This window comes from Strix aluco, chromosome 6, assembly GCF_031877795.1.
Source record: "Strix aluco isolate bStrAlu1 chromosome 6, bStrAlu1.hap1, whole genome shotgun sequence".
In the NCBI taxonomy this organism is placed as follows: Eukaryota; Metazoa; Chordata; class Aves; order Strigiformes; family Strigidae; genus Strix; species Strix aluco.
In genome coordinates, this window is record NC_133936.1 from 17,548,303 (window position 1) to 17,570,319 (window position 22,017).

The 22,017-nt window shown below is 41.9% G+C and overlaps 1 long non-coding RNA gene across 2 annotated transcripts; it reads left to right on the forward strand.

Annotated features, from left to right (window-relative positions):
* The first annotated feature begins 1,428 nt into the window (after positions 1 to 1,428).
* Positions 1,429 to 8,132, forward strand: LOC141924930 (uncharacterized). 2 transcript variants are annotated; one of them, XR_012623706.1, is made up of 3 exons: positions 1,429 to 1,610; positions 2,192 to 2,374; positions 7,559 to 8,132. It is a non-coding gene; the product is annotated as an uncharacterized LOC141924930 (long non-coding RNA). The 2 variants fall into 2 exon arrangements; XR_012623707.1 differs by lacking the exon at positions 7,559 to 8,132 and adding an exon at positions 2,473 to 2,772.
* Positions 8,133 to 22,017: the final 13,885 nt, after the last annotated feature.

Consider the following 22,017-nt stretch of genomic DNA (forward strand, 5'->3'; position numbering starts at 1 on the left):
AGCTCAGCTCAGTGACAGGTTCTGTAATGTGAGAGAAGGATCTATGTGATGGATAATACTCTGAGCACCTCCCAGAAGCCATGGAAGAAGTTCCAGAAAGAAAAGCATGGCAGTTTCTTTAAGAAGAGTGAAAAGAATTTAGTTTCCAAATTTCCATGCACCCCTTCTGGGGAATTTAGCCTGGGTTTTGATGCTGTTGCTGTTGGGTTTTTTTTGTTTGTTTGCATCCAGTAAAGTATTTTGAGTGAACCTGATGTACAGTTAAAGTTGTGTAGTCAAATGCTGGGCAAGTTTCCCATAGACAGCACTCCAAAAGTACCTTTGCTCTGTTTCTCAGCTATCCTGTGCCAGCTTTGTGAGGGACAGCTCAGTCCCATACGTGCTTTCTTTGTGGGTTTGCTATCTTGCTCCACACACCTACAACCTGAATCTGCTATCCTGGATCTCACACTACTCCACTGAAATAGTGAAACAGTATTTGCAGTGTCCCCTGCAAACTGAAGTTAGAAGTTCTCTGCTAGGAACTGTAATTACAATGAATATTTAATAGCAGGCAAAGCAGCAAACTTTAAAGAAGAGCAGCTCTGCATGGCTGTCTCTACCAAGCTGAGCACAGAACTGCTGGCTACAAGAGGATGAGATCACATTTCACAGTTCACACTCTGAAGACACTTTACATTGACCTGAATCTATCCAGCTATGAGATATCTCCCCTCACTCACAAGCTATTCTGGTGACACCCTCTAGCCCTGTCACACCCTCCCCGAATCCAGCCCTGAGTTACAACATCGCCCCCTTCCCTTCTAAAACAAACAACGTGCTGTCAAGGGAAGGGAAGAACGTAGCCTTCTATTTTAAGGTTAGTGACTAAAGCATATTTTCAAGGGAGAAGTGCTGTGCAAAGGGATGGGTACAGGCAGGGGATGCAGTGCAATTTGCAGATATTGAGGATAAGGAGTGAAATGTCTACTTCTCTCTAACCATTACTACTCATCTCTGTTGCTTATTTTTGTAGGATGGAGTGAGAGCTCTTTCAGTTGATGGCTCTTAGGCAAATGTTATACCTTATGGTATTTTGTGCATCTCAGGAAGTTGGAGCTTTCCTTTGGGTCCAAACTCATGTGCAGCTCATATTTGCAGATAAATACCAAACAAGGTTCAAATCCAACTAAACTATTCTTGATTATGTTTCTTTTATCTCTGGTAATTTCTCTTCCATCATCATCACTCCTCAGATTGGCTACTCTGTCTTTTTGCTACTCTGGACTGGGCTGCTGAAATGTTTGGCACATTGTCCTCTGTATGATCCAGCACACAGGCAGCCAAGCTTCTTATTCCCTGAGTATCTACACCATGTGCCTCTGAAGTAAGGTTAGTGTTGGACTAAGACCCAAACAGGAGCCTGAGTTCTTGTCCTGTTTAGACATGTGCAGGTTAGAAAGAGGGATGGGGATGGAGTCAGGACTGGACCATCATATATTGTGTGTCTCTTCATAACAAAACCAAACAAATCCAAAGCCTGCTGATCTTTGGAGAAGCTCAGGTTCAAGTCAAAGACTGATCCAAATTCTGCAAAGATGACCTGCCATTGCTGTGTCAGAGAAATCCAGGTATGTCAGAGATGCATAAGAAAATAGCTGACTGATGTTTTTGGAAACTAAAGAAAGGCATGATCTCTCAATAGAGCCAAGAGGTATGAACTGTATAGGTGATCTGACCTCTGCATATTAGGGTGATGAATGTAATAGTGGCTAGATGTGGAAAGATTTCTTTATAATAATTTTATTTTTTAACCCTAAGCACTATTCTTGTCCACCCTAAGTTATTGCCCAAAACCACTGAAGACCTTGCTGCAGAATTGTCTTCCTCATAATTTGGCAAATAAGCTTTGTACAAGACTGAACAGTTAGACTAGCCTGCTGTCGAGCCCAGCAAATTCCTTTCTTTAAGGATGGCACATTCTATAATGAATAGCTAAGATGATCTGTTCAATGAGCCATTTGTAAAGTGCAGGCTCCCTTTAAAGCAAAATCTGCTACAGGAATTGTTTCTATTATAACTGTTCTGAGCTATATATACACAATAAATTATTAGTCAGGTATTTTCTACATGACTGCACAGTATTCCTAACTTTGCACCCAGGCATATTAATCAACCCTTTCTTTTCTGCTGTCTGGCAATTCTTCACAAGACAGAGGAGAGGACCTACCATGCTAGTCAAAGTCTTCAGGTAAAGTTAGCAGTGATGGAAGACTGAGGAGTGGCTGAAGATGTAATATAGAAAAGGTGACACTGAAAGAACCTTCCTCTATCTGTCGGTAGGCAAAAAGATCCATGCATGTTACATATCACCATGATGTAGAAACTCATGATGGTAAGTTTTGGTGCCTTCTGTTAACACTTTTGACAACTCCATGAATAACAACAGATCCAAATGTAATATTTGATCTGATTCTGCTCTATCTCTATGAGAAATCATGGATTAGCTGTCTCTGCACTGGGCCTGTCTCTGTGATGGGACTGAACAAATCTGCGCCAAGGAAAGCAAAAACATGAATTCAGAGGAAAATCACCATTGACAAGGGAAAAATAAATGTCACCAGAATGGCATAGTGGTTTCAAGGTTGGGGAATCTCCATGTGACTGTTGAAGATATTTTTAAATCAAGAAAAGGGGACTGATTCTTTTTTAAAAAAAAATATGAATAAAAAGATATCAAATGCACAACCTCTCATTGAATTTTAATCACGAAGAAACAGAATGAAGATTTTCTGAGTTTGTATCTAGGACTCTAAAGAGAAAAATATTTGCAACATAACATCGTGCATAGGGTTACAAAGAATTGCTTCAGTTGCTGTAATTTATAATTTCTGCAGTCTTTGGGAATTCAGAAAGGAAGATTGTGCTGAAACTTTCAAAAGGTGTATTTCTAGGACTGGCCACCAAAATCCAGAACTAAACACTGAAATAAAACTTGCTGACTTTTTTAGTAATATTTGTTAGAAAGATCATCATTTTCCAAACAAAACCTGGGCCCCTGTTGAAGTTTTATACCCAATACAGGATAGTGTTTCTTCCAAACCACTTAAAACCTAATGCAATTACATAGATGAAGAATGGGAGTTGAGTTGAACATAGCCACAGGCATGGAGATGAACGGCACTATGATGCTTTAAAATGCTAAGGGTAGTCAGGACAGGCAGATCTGATCCTGGCACAAGTTTAGCAAAAGAGATGTTTATCACCTTTGGATACCAGAACTCAGAGTTCAAGCTTCTGCCTCCACCTCTGGAGAAGTATCTGTTCACGTACCCTGCTCTTTACTGGCTGCTGCTTGCTACTGCAGTGGCTGAGTCTCACAGGTGAGTGCAGAAGGACATGGAGGTAATGGCCTCAAGTTGTGCCAGGGAAGGTTTAGACTAGATATTAGGAAGCATTTCTTTACAGAACGGGTTGTTAGGCGTTGGAATGGGCTGCCCAGGGCAGTGGTGGAGTCCCCACCCCTGGAGGTGTTTAAGAGTAGGGTCGACATAACACTGAGGGATATGGTGTAGTTGGGAACTGTCAGTGTTAGGTTAATGGTTGGACTGGATGATCTTCAAGGTCTTTTCCAACCTAGACGATCCTGTGATTCTGTGATTCTGTCACTTTTTCCCACCTTCATAAGTGACTGCCATTGCTGATGACCAGAAAGTAGGTAACATTCTGGGAGGTGCTGTACTGGCCTTTTACCTTAAGAAAACCCTTCTTCACAGAAAAACTCTTTCATTTCTTTATTAAGGTGATTTCCTCTGGAGTGTTAAAAAGAAGCATTCAAAGGGTCACAAATTTCACTCAAAAGCCTACACTGTAGCACAGACCTGATGGAAAGCTGCCAGAATGAATAGACATATATGAGTGCTGTGCAAATCTGAACTAAAAAAACCCAACATTTCTAAGCACCCCCAATAACTTTTTCACTTGCAGGACTCCATATGCCCCTCAAAGAATGGCACCTAAATCTCAGTTTGACTGACAAATTCAACTGGTTGTGGTCCAGAATTGGAAATTCAAAGCCCCAGGATGTGTGTATGTGGCAAAAGACTTTCTGCCAACAAGTCTGGAAATCTGAAACCATTTATTTTGAACTATAAGTAGCCTGAGAGTTGAGATATTTAATAACAATCAGAAGAATCTGTGCATTTCTAGTTTGGAAAAGAACAAGAATAACTTTTCAAAACCATATTAAGGAGTGAAATTGACTATAGAGGGTTGTTGCCTCAGGTTGAGATTCCAAGTTTAGAGACAAATAATAGCCATTTTACTGTCAGAATTGTTTAGGGCAAGGAGAATACAACAACTAGGTCAGGAGGATTTTATTTCTCAACTTCAGATTAAATTAGAGCTGCTCCAAACCCACATTGCTTTAAAAGCGACAGATACGTTTGCTCCTACAGAAAGCCCAGTGTGAGTCTTGGCAGAGAGAGAGAGCTTTTGCTATGTCCATGAAAACATCTGCACGGGTTTCCTGGACCCTGAATGTGCTAGCAATGGGGACCCAGCTGGTACTGAGGGGAGGGAGTGGAAATTAACATCCTCCTGGGATGGAAGGTAAATCGGGTTGAGTGCCTCACACCAGCTTTGCATTGACAAACAGCACTAGCTGGAGTCCCAGAGTCACTAGAGAGTTTGTTTTTCACAAGGTCATGCAAGGTTCACTCACATCCTTCTTGCCTGTTGGTCCTGAAACTACATGTTAACCCTGTGCTTCTGTCATTGTGTCTGGGCACATTTTCAGTTGTTTAATAAGCAACTGTCTATAATCAGCTGGAATTATTTTTGCAGCTAGAGATGTATTTTCTGCTTGGGTTGTTTTCCTTTAAAAGCTGGGTACGTCTAGTGCTGCTCATGTGATTTTTCTAGATGAAAGTTATCTACAACAGCTTATTCAGGCTCCACCACAAATTTTGTCTCAGAAGGTTTCTTCACACCTGAAATAAAATTCACACTTTGCAAATGACATTATGAGTTTTCCAGTACACACTTATGACAGCGTGTTCTGGTGCAAAAAGTCTTCCTTTGAGATTAAGAAAGGAGATCTGTTTCCTGTCATCCCAACAGAGACATGGACTCTGACCACTTGGGTTGCTTTGGCTGATGGACTATTGAAAGAACTTGTCAAGTCTTTATAAGGGACAGTAATGCCTACAGCCTGATGGGATGGTGCTAGAGCCAGTAAATCAAATTACTGTGATCTGAAGGTGCTGATGACTATTTTCATTGCTGTTTTTTCTTGGCCATAGCTGTGGGGGTTAGAAAGAATGTAGAAAATACACTGGAAAACCAGGGAAAGGAGAAGGGATACCTTGTGGACCAGAACTAGACACATTCTGGATCAAGTGTTGTTCGACATCCCTTTGGAGCTGAGAAATAATGACTTGAACAATGCAGATGGGACATTGTGAGACTGTATAAAACCTCTTACTCACTGAATCCCAACTAACCACAGCACAGTTTTACCTTCAGTGTTACTTGGAATTGTGTCAAGGAGGCTTTTTTTGCTCACTCTCTTTTTCTTTCTTTCGTTCCTTTTTTTTTTTTTTTTTAAACCTCAAGGTCAAACAAAACATAGGCTTAAAAATAAAGCTTTATCAACAGAGATGGAGGACTAAAGGGCTTCCTATTTTTAGCAACGGCAATCTAATCTAAGCAGAAGTTGTTCTGGGCCCCTCTCTGTTTTCCATGAAAGGTAGGTGCTCCTGGGACAATTCCCAGGGCTTTCTGTGGCTTCTGTTTTCAGATGCAACCCAAGCCACTGAGTTTTATTGAGCAACTATCCTGGAAAGTCCTGATCAAAATGAGAGACAGCTGATAGTCCTAGAATACCAGTACTTTTAGTAAGGTTCTGCAGCTGTATCTCTGGGTTGTGAATTCTCATAGGCTTTACGCCAAGCTCTTTTCCCCAATCCTCCCCCAGCTACTGACAGAGTCTTTGACAGAGGAAAGCATCTGTCCAACTCAAAGCACAGAAAGGGATTAAGTGTTTTCTTAATCAGGGCCTTGTAGCTCTCGTATTTGATTCTTGGCTTAGTCAAAGCCAGCTTTTTAAGTAAATTTCATGTGGAATTGGATGGAAATGGTAATGAGACAGGGAACTTTTCACTTCTAGGTCATCACTGAACAATTTTTCAGGAAGGAAAACCCTTAAAATTATTGTTGCTTGAAGGCAGTCAAGAGTGTATTTGGAACTCTGAAGCACAAATATCTTGGCTGGCTTGACTCCTTTGTATCACCAGCGTTATGGGAATTAGCTTGTGAGTTTACTGTGCTGAGACAAGACAATTACTTTTGAAACACCCAACAGACAGCTGATATAAAGCCCAAAGATGGAGAAAAAACACAGTTCTGTTTTTCAAACCAGGAGAAAAAGAAATTTCTTTCCCATTAGTCTGAGACTTTAACCTGTATCCCCTATATGATGAAAAATAGCAGAAGACATCACTAAAAAATCTAGCTGGTCAGTTTTGACCTGCAGTGTCTGGATCTGTGGGGTCTGTGCACTACTTCTTGTAGCAGGCTATTGAACAAAAAGAAGACAAATCATCTGATTGCCAGGAGGATTAAATTTCTGTATTAAATAATTAAATTTATATTAAATTTCTGTACAGAAAAAAAAATAACAGTCTGAAAAAAGTTGAAAACCTCTGCTTTATTGAGTAACAAAATTATCACCAGACTGTTCAAACTTATATAGAAAAGAAAATAAGAAAAAACAGATTTCTGGGTAACCCAATGGCTTTATGCTTTGGGAAAGGATTGATCATTGAGCAGAATGAGATATCTGGGAGTGGAGAGGTAACACAGAGCCAGGACTGCAAACCATCCTTTTTTACATCCTAATACAGGAACCAATGTTGTCTCAGTTTGCAGGAAACTTTGCCATGCCTGGGTCATGTGGAAATCTGAATCAGGCTGCCCTCCTTTCCACTTCTTCATTTCTAAGCAATGATCTGCATCCCTTGAAGTTTGGAGAGGAAATATATATATAAAGCCTGTAAGCATTTACGAGAGCTATAAAAAAAGAGCTTTGCAGTAGTTGACATGGGAAGTGATTAAGGTACCTTATAAGCAAAGATTGCAGAAAAGAGGGAGAGAAGTGATGCCAGAAGGGAATCTGGCAACGATCCTGAAGTAACAATAGTGAATTCCAGAAGGAGGAGTTGTGGGAGGAAAAGTAAAAATTTAAATTGAGTCAGATCACAAGACTTTTGGCCTTGGGGACTAAGCCACGGAGACTGTTCATTGCTGGACTCACAAACACAAGAGGAAGGTGATGTCTCACCCTGCTCCTGACTCAGAGTTTACTGGTCAAGTCCTGCAAAACAGGAGTTCATCAAGATTTGCTCGAATTTGAAAGGGCTCCATTTCCCAAGGCATCTCAGCTTTCTCGATCTGTGTTTACACAAATGGGTCTTGGGTCTCTCCAGGGCTTAGGAAAAGCTACTCTGAATAGAAACATGGGACATGTTGCCAGTGAGGATCTCTCTGAATCACCATTTCTTGTTTTCATGTTTAACAGGTGGAGCATGTGTCCAGACCTGTTCCTAGACAGCAACTTGCAACATGAACTTTCACAGATGAAATGACAGCTGAAGAGCCCTCAGTTATCATGATCAATCATGAGTATAGAAGTCCAGCTTGTGAAGTCTCAGTTTGAGAGTCTTGAAAAAATGTTATGGGGAACAATTCTTTATGTCCTAAATGGGACAGAAAAGCTTTCTGACCAGATGCCCTGTAAATGAGGAGGAGGAAACCTTCCCATCTACAGGAATGTAGAATGGTATACAGAAAGGGGTGCAGTAGAATGACATAGACAGAATTCAAAACTATTCAAGAAACAGTTGTAAGTAAAGGGTAAATTTGCTGAAATTGGACCAACTACAGGAGAAGAAAGCAGGGACTGAATAGGACAGGACATACTGAACAAGTGTTTTAGATACTAGGAGTTGGTTTATGTCCTCTCCAAAGGTTAAAGATCTGCTGCTAACTTTTATCAGGGTTTACTTATGGCATTTTAGTTTATGTATAACACCTGCACCAGTGTGCAGTCTGTCTTCTGTTGCATTACTGTGTTACAAAGATGAAGTACAATGACACAGAATAAACTCATTGATCTACGAATATAGAGTATGTATGTCTTGATAGACAATGATATTCATGGCTTGATCTTTGGCACTTTTGAGCTTCCTTCAGTTCATACCAATGTCAGGAAGAACTTCAGGTACCGAAGCACACTGAGAATCAGTGTGTAGCTGTAGGTTCATGCGCAAATTCAGATATCAACAAGCTGGGTTCAGATCATCATCATATTGCGGGAACACAGTTGATAAGATTCTGAAGTGAATTCTCTGAACCTGTTACTATTCAGGATTTTTATTAATGACCTAGGTGGAATGAATGGAGGATATGTTAATTAAATTAGCAGATGACATAAGTTTGAAAAGAGGTGCAAGCACAAAAGAGGACAGTCTTGAACTTCAGAATTATCAAATATAAGTGTAAGAATAATCCAGGGGTTTGGGAAGGGAAAGGATGAAATTCAATAAAAACAAATGCAAGATACACAGTTCTATACTTAGGCAAGAACAATCAGATGTACAAATACGGGATGTGAAATAACCAGCAGAGAAGGATCTGGGGTAATTGTGAATTGCAAGCTGAAGAGAAGTCAGAAGAGTTAAGATTGCCATGAGAAAAGCAAACACCATACTGGGATATATAAACTGGAGTACATCTGCATGACATGGGATGTGATTTTTTCTGCTGTACTCTCTTCTCTCCAATTTTGGGCACCATGGTTCAAGAAGGATGGGACTGGTTGGACAATGTCCAGAAGAGACCAACAAGGACGAACAGAAGTACAAAGAACATGACTAATGAGGAGAGATTGAAATAGGGGAGTTGTTTAGTCTGGAGAAGATCAGACTGAGAAGGGATATGATAACAGTTTTTACATACATAAAAGATAGATGAAGAGGAAGAGAACAATTTGTTCTTTATGTCCAGGGTGCAGAGGAGAAGGCTTAAAGGATAGCAAGGGGCATTTAGGTTAGATATAATGAAAAAACCCTTCCTAACAAAAAAGATAATGGAATAGTCTGAGGTTTGGACTTCACTGGAGATTTTTAAGGACAGGTTGAACATAGCATATCTCAGGAATGAAAGGGAGAGGACAGGTTTTGTCTATGGGCAGGCAGAGTTGGTGGCACTGAAGAAAGTCATGTCCAGCTCTATTTTGTGCAATGTCTACAATCAACTATAACAAGTTCTTGCTAAGGTATGACAATCACTGTGGTACATAAATTCAGAGACTAATGGGTATTCAGGCTGTTGGGCAACAAATTTTTGTCCTCCCATACAATCAAATGTCATAGCCATAACACCAAGCTTAGGTACCTCCTCATGTCTCCAAACTTATCCAACAAATAAGTAAAGTCACATACAAGTGGCCAAAGAGCTTCCTTCTATGCTTGGATAAATGAGACATTCAGAAAAGTTATAACTTCATTTGGACCTTAATCCAAAGCTTTACCTCAACATAACCTGTATTTCTTTTGATGTCCAACAAAAATTTTACTGCATTTTCATGATACTAAGTTCTAGTAAGAATAAGGAGACAGAACGAAGCAGTGCAAAAAGAAAACAAATCTATTTGTAGATAGAAAACTGTATTTCATAGATTCCTACCCTATGGTTGCTAACATTGGAAGAGTCACCAGGCTATGGACAGGATCCTGAAAGATGCACAGGTTCTCAGCATTGACCACAGTTGTGGTAGCCAGCATTCACCTCTGGGCTAAAAGAAATACAATGAGTTGGAGAGAAACCACTAAACACTACACCTAGTCTTCCAGTCTAGGTATTTAATTGATTTACTCCATGAAAATAATCTTTGTTGCTATATTGAATGTAATGACATATGCTATATAAGAACCATTCAAATGCACGCTGGGGACTTTTCAGGACTGCTGTGACTTGGAGGCAAGTCATTGCTGACAGATGTGGGTTTACTTAATGCAGCATTTTCTGAGTTGTGGGAGGCTCTAGGTCTCCAAGAAGGTTCTTTCTTCCCAATCCTTTTGAGCTTGGTGCTTCGTCCCATCAATATCCAAAAACTCTGGAGGGCCCAGCTTACTCCTATAATTTACAGAGACTTTTTCCTCCCCCAACCACAGAAAGACCTAGCTATGTCCCACCTCTGCCCAAAGGAGCTTACCCCTTCGCATAGACTGTCTACGACAGGCTGCCGTGACTGGCTGGTCCCCACTCCCTGCCACAGGCAGAGGAGGAGGGCAGACATCCCACCATTCCAGCATGACTCAGGGAGGAGAAATCTCTCCCTGCCATTGCAAATAGAAATAAGCTAAATTATGCTTCAGATGAAGACAGGAAGGAAGGAAGATGCTTTGAGACCTCTGCAGGTAAGCAGAAATGAACTAATCCATGGCATAAATTCAGTTTTAATTTGCCTCTGCTCTGTAGGTAGGGGTCAATTATGATACACCATTTTGTCACATGAGCCCAGGAAAGCGGTTTTGTTGGTATTGGTAATGAATATCAGGTCTGTTGTAACAGCCCCAAAAGGAGATAAAGACAGACTTGCTGTGCACAGAGGCCCAAAAATTTCCATAATTTTTCCTTCCCCCCTCCTCTGTGCACTATCCTCCCCTCTGCTGCCAAAGAAAAGAGCCCCTCAGAGGTTACCCTCCGCCTTTCTTGAACTCGCATGACTTTGCCGCTTCGGATCCTTCACCCCCTGCGTTTAACCGAGGTTATGAAAACCAAACTGCTTGCTCTCTGTTTATTTTCAGTGATGTCCTCTGTGTGCTGCCAGCAGCCGGAGCCATGGCCTTTCCCAATACAGGGCATCACAGTGAGCTCAGAGGGCACCCAGGGTTGATGAGAGAGGTGCACGAGTCAGCAGCCAAGCTGAGCTTATGTAAAAAAATTAAGGTCGAGGCCTTGTCAAGATTTACGGTGCTTGTGTTCAAGGTACTGGTGATTGAGCTAAGGACATGTTTTTCTTGCTGCTCTGAGGCAGGGACCAGCTGCAGGGTACAATGCAGTTCAGGACGCAAGGGATCTCGAAGAGCATTACCAGCCAGCTCTGCAGCTGCACAAGACTGAACCCTGGGCACAAAGACCAGCAGCAGCTGGGCTTTGCACTGGAGCAATTTCCATAAACCTGGGGAGTGCTGCAAGTATGAAATTGGTGATTGAAGAATCCTGGTGGGCCAGCTCTCAGGAACTGGATTGAGCAGCTGTGTACAATGGTGGCAAATCCCCAGTGCATTGGAAAGTAACATTTTCAAAGTGTTGCTTAGGTGACTTGGAAACCTATGTCCCATCTTCAGGCATGATGGGCTCATATCTGTGAAGCATTTCTCTTGGGAAACAAGATCCTAAAGCTTTTGATGCTCAGCACTAACTTAAATCCCACTGATTTTAGCATTAATGAAACATATTTCCTTCTACAACAGTTTTAAAAGAAGTTCTAGCGAGAAGGAACAGTGGATGAAAAAGTCGGAACAAAAATTAGAAGGGGGATAGTTTATAGATGCGTTGCAGGGTGAGATCAGAAATGCATTTATTTATCTCTGTTGCTTCACTGGCTCCTCTTTGAGTTTTGCCTTTCGTGGAGTATATGTAATCACTCTTGAATGTCAGAGCATGAATGCAGGTGATGCAGTCCCAGATGGCTAGCACAGAGCATGGGCTTCTCACACAAAGCAGAGGGACATGTGCAAATGCCAGGAGGAGGTTATTTGAGTTCCAGGAGGGTTTTCTGTGCTGATCCTATTTTGTGACTTCTTTTGAGACCTCAAAGCTGTGCAGAAGAGACCTTCTTTGTACTTTCCTGTCCAGCTGTGCCTTGAAAGCTAGCTAGCACACTTCCTAGGGAATATCCCCTAGGTTGGCTCTGGGCTGTAAGATACTTGTCTTCTGTGGCAAGCTGGGCACCTCTGTCAGGGAATCTCTGTGGATGGAGATGAACAAGGCCATGAGGAGGAATTCACATCAACTAGTCCTGAGTTGCAGCAACTGCTCAGTTCTCCACGCAGATGCACTGCATGAGAGATCAAGCTGTGCCTTCTATCTTGACAGGCAGCTCAATGAGGGGAACCAAGGAAGTTTGTTTTTACAGGGCTGGTTGCTCAACAGTGATTTTGGGAGGGTCTAAAGCTCATAACACAGCTTTTCCTATAGATTTTTAGTGTCTCTGTTCCTCATCAGGCCACAAACCCAGTGCAAAGTGGAAGTCTTTGCAAAAAGGAATTGAAAATGGTCAGTACAGGAAGACAAGCAGACTGAATACATGCACAAACCAAGATGACGTGCTAGTCCTTTTTTCCCCAGGAAAGAAGGCTAAAACCAGACCTGAGGCTAAGTTTTGAAATACAATGTCCCATGCAAATGAGACACCCTACAGTTGAAGCACCGTTTTTTTTTCTTCACTCAACAGTTTTTTGTTGAAGTCATGGGAGTTGCCCTGGGCAACAGAAGGGTAGTTATCTGTGACTCATCCTGTGTCACTGTAAGAGTCTTGCCCTTCTCCCTTGGGGTAGGTTGGTCACACCACGCAGATCTCACTTAACTGAAAACAGTTATTAATTCATTTTTCCTCTCTCCTTTTTATTTTTCTTTTTCCTTCTGCTGTTTCCATCTTACCTAACTCAGAGAAAAGCTCCAGCAGACAGATGAAGTATCTGTGGATCATCCTTGTTCTTTTGTTGTTTCTCTTCCTTTTGACAGAAGTCCCTGGTACTATTACCCCAACTTCCCAGCTAAGCATGACAGTGGCACAAAAACTTCAGTCAAGTGATTGTCATGTGACCACATCTGTGAGTCAATGATCCACACCAGCTTTGTACCTGAGTCCTTTCTTGTTTCATCTTCTAAACCACAGAATCACGTGGCTTCCATTGAATAACAAATGCAACACCCTCTAATAAACTCCTCTGTATATGTCAGGTTATCCACCTGCTTTGATTACTGTTACAACCCTTCAAGGGTTAAGAGGTTTGGAAGAAATCATGGCATGTATTCATGCTCTTTTCCTTTTATTTATTTGTCTGTTTGTCTTTTATGTGTCAAAGCTGAGTTGCTTTGAGGTTTCTTGCACCTTCTCATTGTGAGCTTTGATAGGGGAATTTTGTCATAACTGGTCCATAATGCGAGTGATCTCTAGGGAGATATTTGCCTTTGTTGAAAAGCATCAACTGCAGGCCAGAAATTTGGATCAGAATGTGGCAAAGCATTAAGGAAGGTCCTGGTGGCACATGAACTGAGTTGTTCTGCCATAGCCTATGTAGATGGTACCTGCTTTGGTACAAAGATTATGTTCTGATTTGAGTTTATATCTCATTTAGTATGCTGGTGCCAGTATGACTGATCTTGCATGCTGAAGTTTATTTCCTGCTGACCAGAAACTGTCCAGACTGACTTGTGCATTTCCTACACCAAAGAACTTCACCCAGTCTTTCAGTCAAGCTAAATTATCTCTTATTGAAAGATTCAGGGCTTGAAATGTGAAGAATTTAAGTGATGAATTTTCCACCTTTCTTATCAACTGCTTTGTTTCACTGCAGTTATTGTCAGAAAGAACCATGGATCAGATAGGGAAGGTCTTGGTTTACCTAGGGATCTTGGAATATTTTTTGTGCCAATGCTTTCTATGGCAAAGGCATGCCTGACTGCTCACCATTCTGTCATTGTTGTCATTACCAGCTTATCATCATCACCAACTTCTCACATACTATATGATACATATGATTCTATGATATATGATACTAGAAAAACCCCAAAACTTTGATTCCTGAGGATATTCTTGTACTGCTTTGATTTACCCTCTAACTCCATTTTCTCCTCTTGTGTCCAACCCTGGAGAAGAGAAAGGCTTTCTATGCACAGCTAACAGAGTTACTGTTTTAGTTGATCTAACAAGGGCTTGTCGTTTTGTTGTCATGGCTGCCACGTTTTGTTCCCATAGCACTGTCTGTGTGTATGTGGCTGTGATTTGTTACCTACGTACACTAAGCCTATACCCTGTGTTGCAGTTTGTACTTGAGCTACTTCCCTGTAACAGAATGAATAAATATCTCAGATCTGCCTCTCAGTGGGTTCAAGCCAGTGTCTAAATTGTTTGGCTTTGGTCCATCTCCAAAGACCTATCAATTAATTTACAAAAGCAGTGTTGACAAAAACATGGAAAATTCCATTGTAAGCAGCAGTCAATGCATGTTCTGTATTTTAACATAAACCAATGTCTTGCATTTCCATGTTATACAAGAAAGCATCCACAAATGTATGATCTTAGAGATTATTCATAGGAAAAGCAGAGGAATAGATCATTCCCATCATGATAAAAGAGCAAAATTTAACAAGTTAAAAAATCCCAAATGTTGTTTGTACAGTAGGAATATGGTTTGCCTGAAGTTTTCCTGCAATTCCTGAGTGATTGGAGTGCCTGGTGTAGTGCCTGCTGTACTGATGGGAGTGCCTGGAATGCAACACGCAAAATCAAATAGCAAAGCACTTAGTAAGTTTATATATTCCCTATATTGCCTATGCAAACAAAGCATGCACATTTGGATTTTTTTTGCCCATACAAATCTTACAGAATAAAAAAATACCAAAATGAAATTACTGTAAAACATATTGCCTGCAAGTAGTTGAGGGTGTATATTTAGACATCACCTGTGAATATGATAATTAATGGAAAATTTATTGTAAATCCACTGTTTTATTATATAAGGCCAATAATCAGTTCCAGAATTTCTCAGGATTGGGCTCTGTTTCACCAGCTCTCCCAAGTATAAAACAGAACCCTCAGACTTCAAAGCCAACTCCTTTGCTTTGCCGCTATACCATCCTCACTTGAATTTCCCCCAGAATTCTTCATTTTTTTGTCTTTTTTTTTTCCTATCTGTTTTACTGTTGGTTCCCTTCTCCCCTTCCTTTTCCCCAATACCCCAAACAAAGACCAAAACTCCCTAAATGTTTCTGCAGAAACTCACAATGTCAAAACTCTGAGATCTGCCAATGTTTCTTTTTTCTTTTTATAAAAGGCAAAAAATTTCCCTTCCCTTCTTTCCAGCAATGATGAACATTCATATTGCAGCATTAGCCTCTGAAAAAGCCAAAACTCTTCTGACTCCAGCTTTTGAGGGAGGTGAACTGTGTCCCTCCATGGAAAGATCTCCCTGGAATGTACCACTGGAGTCAAAGAAATTCAGAAAAACTTGCCATGTTTCCCATGTTTGAATCCTGCTGAGTGCATGTCCTTTCTGGTATTTTGTGGCAATAAACTCCATATGCTAATGTGGTAATGGAGGACTTTTCAGTCAAGCAGCCACAAGTATGACAAGGTATAATAAGGAGATAATAGGAAATAATTTAAAAGAGAAGATGCAAATATTTTCACAGCAAAAGAAGAACATCTGTGTCATTGGGAAGGTTTAACTCAAGTCTGGATGTCTGCCTAAAGAATATAGAGTATTTCAAACTGGAATTAGATGAGAAGACTCCTATAGGCTGTGTTAGCCTTTTCCAACATCTTATATAGGAAGTATTCCAGTTTCCCAGAACTGCATCATGGTTTTCCGCTTTCTTTGGTGGCTGTCTGGCTAGACACCAGCACAGAGGAGGAAAGGAAAAACATACTATTTTTCTTTCATTCTAGCTAAAATCTGGTTTTGAGAAAAATACCTGCTCTGACTTTCATCAAGCTCAGTGTTGGACCAGTTAACGAGTTAGGACTGTTGATATTCCATGTAGTGTTCTCCTGGAGCAGAGACCTAGTGACAAGGACATGTGCTCATTTGACTGCTGTGAAGAAAGTGTCCTCTGTGTGGCCTGTGAGATGGTCAATTCTCAGGTGGCCTTTTCAGAAAACTATGTGTTTTCCTTTGCTGAGTCAGAGGTTTGAGTTCTTCTCTGCTCATCTCATGCACATTCCCTCTACGAGGTCAGAGTCCAGGATGCTTCTCATGAACAGGCCATTCACAGCTTTGCAGCAAAGTAAACAAACAGGACCTGCTCATAAACAGCTCATTATCTACTCGATTTTCTGAATCAACACATCCAGCTTGGAATGGGAATCCCAGCTCAGCTAGTGTTTTTGGCAAATCAGAGATTCCTCACGACCACAAGTGACTGGTTTCTTCCCTCATTCCCCCACACCCTGTTGAACATAATACAAGATACTTTCCAGTCTCCATTGTGGGTGAAGACAAGAAACCAAAAGGACTGTGAACTCTCTTCAGTGGCAGCTCTGCTGCAGCATAGCTCCAAGGAAAGCAACGTGGAGAAAGTAGAGAATATCTGCAGTTTGGGCAGCTCCCTTTCAGAGTGACAACAGCAGCAGAGAAGAGGCCAGATGAAGGTGGGCTGGGGTGAGACAGATGGGGAAGAAGCCATGATGTGTGCTGGGGTGCATCTACTAAGTGTTCAAAAAAGAGACAGTTTTCAACTGGGTGTTGAAATACACTGCAATCTAGTAAACATGTGTGTGTCATCAGCAAAGGCTCTGGGGATTGTCTTATTCCTGGAGGTTCTGAGAAACAAAGAATTGATAGAGGAAAGAAGAAGGAGAACCGCTTGCATGTTTCTGTGCAATACATGGGAAAATATACTTTGTATCAATGAAATATTTTATCTGTTCTGAAATAGGCCAACTTGTGTCATTCTTGAGAGCTTTAAAGCATAAGAAAAGATGGAAAATTCAAAATGAAGAGCTCTTTTGAACAGGAGACTCTAAATGTTTCAAAGAATGTTCATTCTTATCTTCTCAGATTTTTCATTAATACACAAAGAGCACAAATGGACAGTGTGGTAAATCCACAAAGAAATGTGTAAACTTGCAAAAAAATTGCATGTGAAAAAGAAGGAGCTCTTTTCTCTGGGGAAAAAAAAATTAAAACATTTCCATGGTTAAAAAATGAAAAAGTTGGGGACAGAGTGTTTTAATTTTTCTTTGTATATCTGGAAGAGTGGGTGTTGGCAACACTAGTTTTGCCCTTCTTGGATCCCAGTGGGCGCCACAAGAAGCAGTTTGCCTAGCAATGGTGAGAGGAGGTAAATCCAACAGAGGGATTTCTTCAGATTTGGAGCCAGTACTCTGTCATAGCATGGGCAATACCATGGAGGTGCTGAAGTACTAACAAAAGAAGAGGAGATTCAGGCCTGCAGATGGTTCCTGCGACACAGCTGAGCCAAGACAGCTCAATCCTGTCAGAGGCAAGCAGGAGATCTGAGTCAGTGAGGGTGGTAGAAAGGAATGACTACATCAGGGCTTCCCAATTGTACATGACAAGCCAGTGGCAGTATCATCATAACTCAGCCTTTCCCTCCAAACACACAGAGAGGCTTTACGCACCCCTCACTGTGTAGGCGAGATGGACTGTTCTCCATCAGATACAGAGGAACAACATGAAAGTCCAGCATAAACATGCCCCTGTCAGAGCTGTCCCTGACCACTTCCTCCCCACCACTTGTTCATCCCTCCCACGGGCAGGACTGGAGATGAAAAAGCTGTGGAAAGCAATAGACAGGCCTGCCCAAATGGTAACTGAGCAGCTGCTGAAGCCTCAGTGTGACACTGGAGTAAAAAAATCTGTCTGTAATGAGCCTCCTGTAATGACAGGACCTTAATGCATGCAAGTTCTCCAGCATTATGGATATGACAGACACTGGGTCCCTCCATGTTGTGGACATATGGAAACCAACATGTTCAATTAACACCACATTTCTGGACCTTGTTGTTGTGTGTGTAGAGTAGTTCCAGTTCTGGAGCAAACACTGCTCTCTTTCAAGGAGTACATCCAAGCCTCTTTGAAAATATTCACTGGGGAATGTTTGCTTCAGATATTGTCCTCCAATGCAAATTGCATTTCAGCATGGGCCTGTAATAGTGGAGGGAAAAAAAGACTCTTTATTATATTGGGCTCAGATTGATGTTCTAAAAGCCAAGCCTATATTTTGGTGCAGTAGGGAACATCCCTGATCATCATGAGGAAGAACAGAAGGGCAATGAATGGAATAACTGCCTAATAAATGTCCTGCTTATCTCAAAAGTGACAATTTGGGAAAAAGGTCCCTGAATGAGGAGGCAACATCACAAGGGAAAATTCATGGCTTGTGATTGTGTGCAACCACCACTGGCAGCAGAGGCATCCACCCACCCCATCAGTCTAACTTGGAGTGAGTCTGTGTCATGTAACTTCCTTCCACAGTGACAGTTCCAGGGTGAAAGTCTGTAAGATTTCAGTGGCTCACAGTAACATCTTCAGCAATGCCTAAACACTTTCAACAGATACGAAACAATGCCCCAGGCACACAAGGGTGGTGAAACACTTTTGCAGTGATAACAAGTTTTTTGGGTATACAGGAGGAAAGAGGCTCATGTGCCTCAGCTGCTGACACCCAGCAAGAGACAAGTAGTTTGCTGAGAATTCTCCTTTGCGATGATGAACCTATGCAGCCATAATGCCACCATGTTGTCACTGGAGGTGAATCATGTCTAACAATGGAAGCAGTTTTAGGAAATACCTAGTGGGAGGAAGGTGACCTGAACAGCACATTAAATTTCTGTAGGGGAGGAACAAGAAGCATCACATCCTAGCAAAACTATAAATTATATTTTGTATAATAAATTACACTTTTTCTAGCCCAAAACAGCCAAATCATCACAAAACCTATAACAACAGTTTATTCTCCTCTTAAGGTCACGTTACTTAGCAGTTGGCAAAGTGGAGGCCCTTTCTTGCAGCTTTGGTCCCCAGATAGAGTGTCTGCCTTATTAACACTAACTTGTTTTCTGCAAGATACATAGAAAATCTTGAGGCTGCTTAGCCAGAATGTGCTAATTAGAAACTGAAGGGGCATTTTGCAAGGTATGATTCACTATGCTTGGACAGTGAGTGATAGTACATGTTGGCAGAATGTATGCAATTTGACAGCAAAAGGAATTTGTGCCCACGATAACTTCCCCCAAGTATTCTCAAATTCAAGAAGGTCAGAAGTGACAGAAATAGAGATCTCTCTTTCTGATGATACATCATCAGAAAAAGTGACATGGTCCAACATTGCAGTACGCTATCTTGAGGACCAGGTGATCTGCTAATTCAGGGACCACTGAGCCATAGCCAGTATTCTGCATCCCACGGAGCAAGCTGTCCCAGCCTGAAGAGAGATGGGTACACCACCCATTCAAGAGAGTGCCAAGCTAAATGGACAGGCTGCTGCAATGAAGGCAACAGTCAGGAGAAATTACAGGGAGATAGCGATGAAGATGAAAATACATGCACAAAAAGAAACAACTTGTAGACAAGGACAAAATCAGGAGGACACCAAGAGTTTTTCAGATGATGGAGGAGTCAGAAACAAGAGATGATGGATGCTGAGATACAAGAGACCAGGATGCTAATCAAAGGTGTGAAGGCAGGAACTCGGTGGAAACAAATTCTTCACCTACAGTGACAAAGCAGACAGCCACTAGAAGGTGGTTGAAAAAAATGCAGGACATTTAAAGCTGAACCATTTGCAACAGGACTATTGACTGGGCTTGTCTCCATCTTCTAGACCTGGTGCTGGTAATGATGACTCTGGTACATAAGCAAATACTGTCACAAAGCACAATAACAGTTAAAAAGGACAGATGGAGCAATCTGTGTGAAGCTTTGCAGGTGAAGTGCAGGTTGGAGCTCAGGGGAAAAGATATGGGGAAGGTAACAAGAAAGACTTGTTCAGACTGTGAACACCTGGCTTGAATAGTAGCTTTGCTTATGATACCTCCAGGCTTCATTCTCTTAACAAACCATCACTTTCTTCTTGACATCAACAGAATCCTCTTGTGTTATTTTCTCAGAACATGGTGCATAAAGCCCACCCTCCAGCCTTCACAGGCAGCAATCCTATACATCAGGGTCACGAGTTCCAGTAAGATAAAGGACACTTCTCTGGGATGAGCTGGTTCTCCAAAAGGTTAACACTGAATTCCCAGTCAGTAGATGAGGGTGAGAACATGTCTTTCATTAGACAAATATCTTTTTTTTCCAGGGACAAGAAAAGATGAGAAATAATGCCCAGCCCTCCATGGGATCAGCTGGAGCTTTGCCATAGACATCATTGGTGCAAGATTTTCAATCTTGCTGTCAATCTGGACCTTGCTCCAGCCAGTTCCTCCTGGCATCCAGCCCAAAGCCCTTCCATGCAAACCATTCCACCAGTCTTTTTTGGATCATTGCAGGCAGCTAAGCAAAAGACCAGACAATGTAATCTATGGCTTCTTTCCTATGGGGACACCTACATTATCCTGGCTCAGGTATCCAAGAATGTCTTATCTCCTCTTTCCTTCAGTCAGCCCCAGTGACTGATGCCTGTTCACTGCCCATATCTGTCAAAACTTTATCTGAACTGACTCTGTAGATGCATAGGGCCAGGTTAATCCAAGCCCAGACAAGGAAAGAAACTGATAGAGCCTCCAGACACAACATGGTGCCATGACACTTGGAATGGAGTGGTGTGCTACACTGAGTGGTGTTGGTAGGAGGAGATGGGGGGAACAGACTTAGTCTTTTCTGGAAAATTCAAGCCTAACATATAGCAACAACTCTTGCTGACAGAGCAATTTGTGCAGCACCAGACAGAATAAAAGTCTCATCAAGGCTGGGACATACTCCTTCACTTGCAGCCACCTTGGAACTGCTCTTTTCCTTTCTATAGCCTCACATACCACTGGCAACAAAGAGATAATCAAGAGGGCAATGTCTTCATTTAGAGATTGATGGTTCCCCATCCTTTCTGGTAAAGGCCTAGGCTTGTGGCTGGAGGTCAACTGGGATCCAAGGTCAGCCAAGTAGCTTTTCCAATCCACAATGGGATGAAGCAGCCGTTTTCACAGAATCACAGAATCATCTAGGTTGGAAAAGACCTTGAAGATCATCCAGTCCAACCATTAACCTAACATTGACAGTTCCCAACTACACCATATCCCTCAGCGCTATGTCGACCCTACTCTTAAACACCTCCAGGGATGGGGACTCCACCACCTCCCTGGGCAGCCCATTCCAACGCCTAACAACCCGTTCTGTAAAGAAATGCTTCCTAATATCCAGTCTAAACCTTCCCTGGCACAACTTGAGGCCATTACCTCTTGTCCTATCACTTGTTACTTGGTTAAAGAGATTCATCCACAGCTCTCTGCAACCTCCTTTCAGGGAGTTATAGAGGGCGATGAGGTCTCCCCTCAGCCTCCTCTTCTCCAGACTAAACAACCCCAGTTCCCTCAGCTGCTCCTCGTACGACATGTGCTCCAGACCCTTCACCAACTTCGCTGCCCTTCTTTGGACACGCTCGAGTAATTCAATGTCCCTTTTGTAGTGAGGGGCCCAAAACTGGACACAGTAATCAAGGTGCGATTTTAATAAAAGGGAGAAAGAACTATTTCTTCTGTGGCTGCAAAAGCTTTTAATTGACCTGGCAGAGCATGCAAACCCTGGTTTGAATGGGAAATGCTCTCTTTTCCCTTACACATGTTCACCTTTGTAATACTGTTGGGGACTGCTATGCTGCTGTCTAAAGTGTCTAGCTCTTAATTAAGTGCAACAGGGTCTGTCGACACAGTGAGACGGAACAGGAGGCTGCTGGCAAAGCCCTCACCAAAGACAGCTCAGACAATGCAGCCAAACCTGGAGGAAGATAAAGCAGCTAAAACAGAATCCTATTTTCCCACTCCCCAGCATGATAACAGTAGACTAAGAAATCCCTGGCTCCAAAACCTGCTCCCCTTTTTGCTCCACTTGTGACCTGGAAAATAAGTGTCTCCCTAAATCAGGCTCCAAAAGTGTCTTATAAAGAGCTGCAGATCAAGGTGAATACTGCCTGCTAAAAGAGGAACTGTTCCTATGACTTTTATGTCATGATCAGCCCTCTGCTGGGCTCCCCTCCAATTTGCCCCAAGTTCTACACAGACACAGA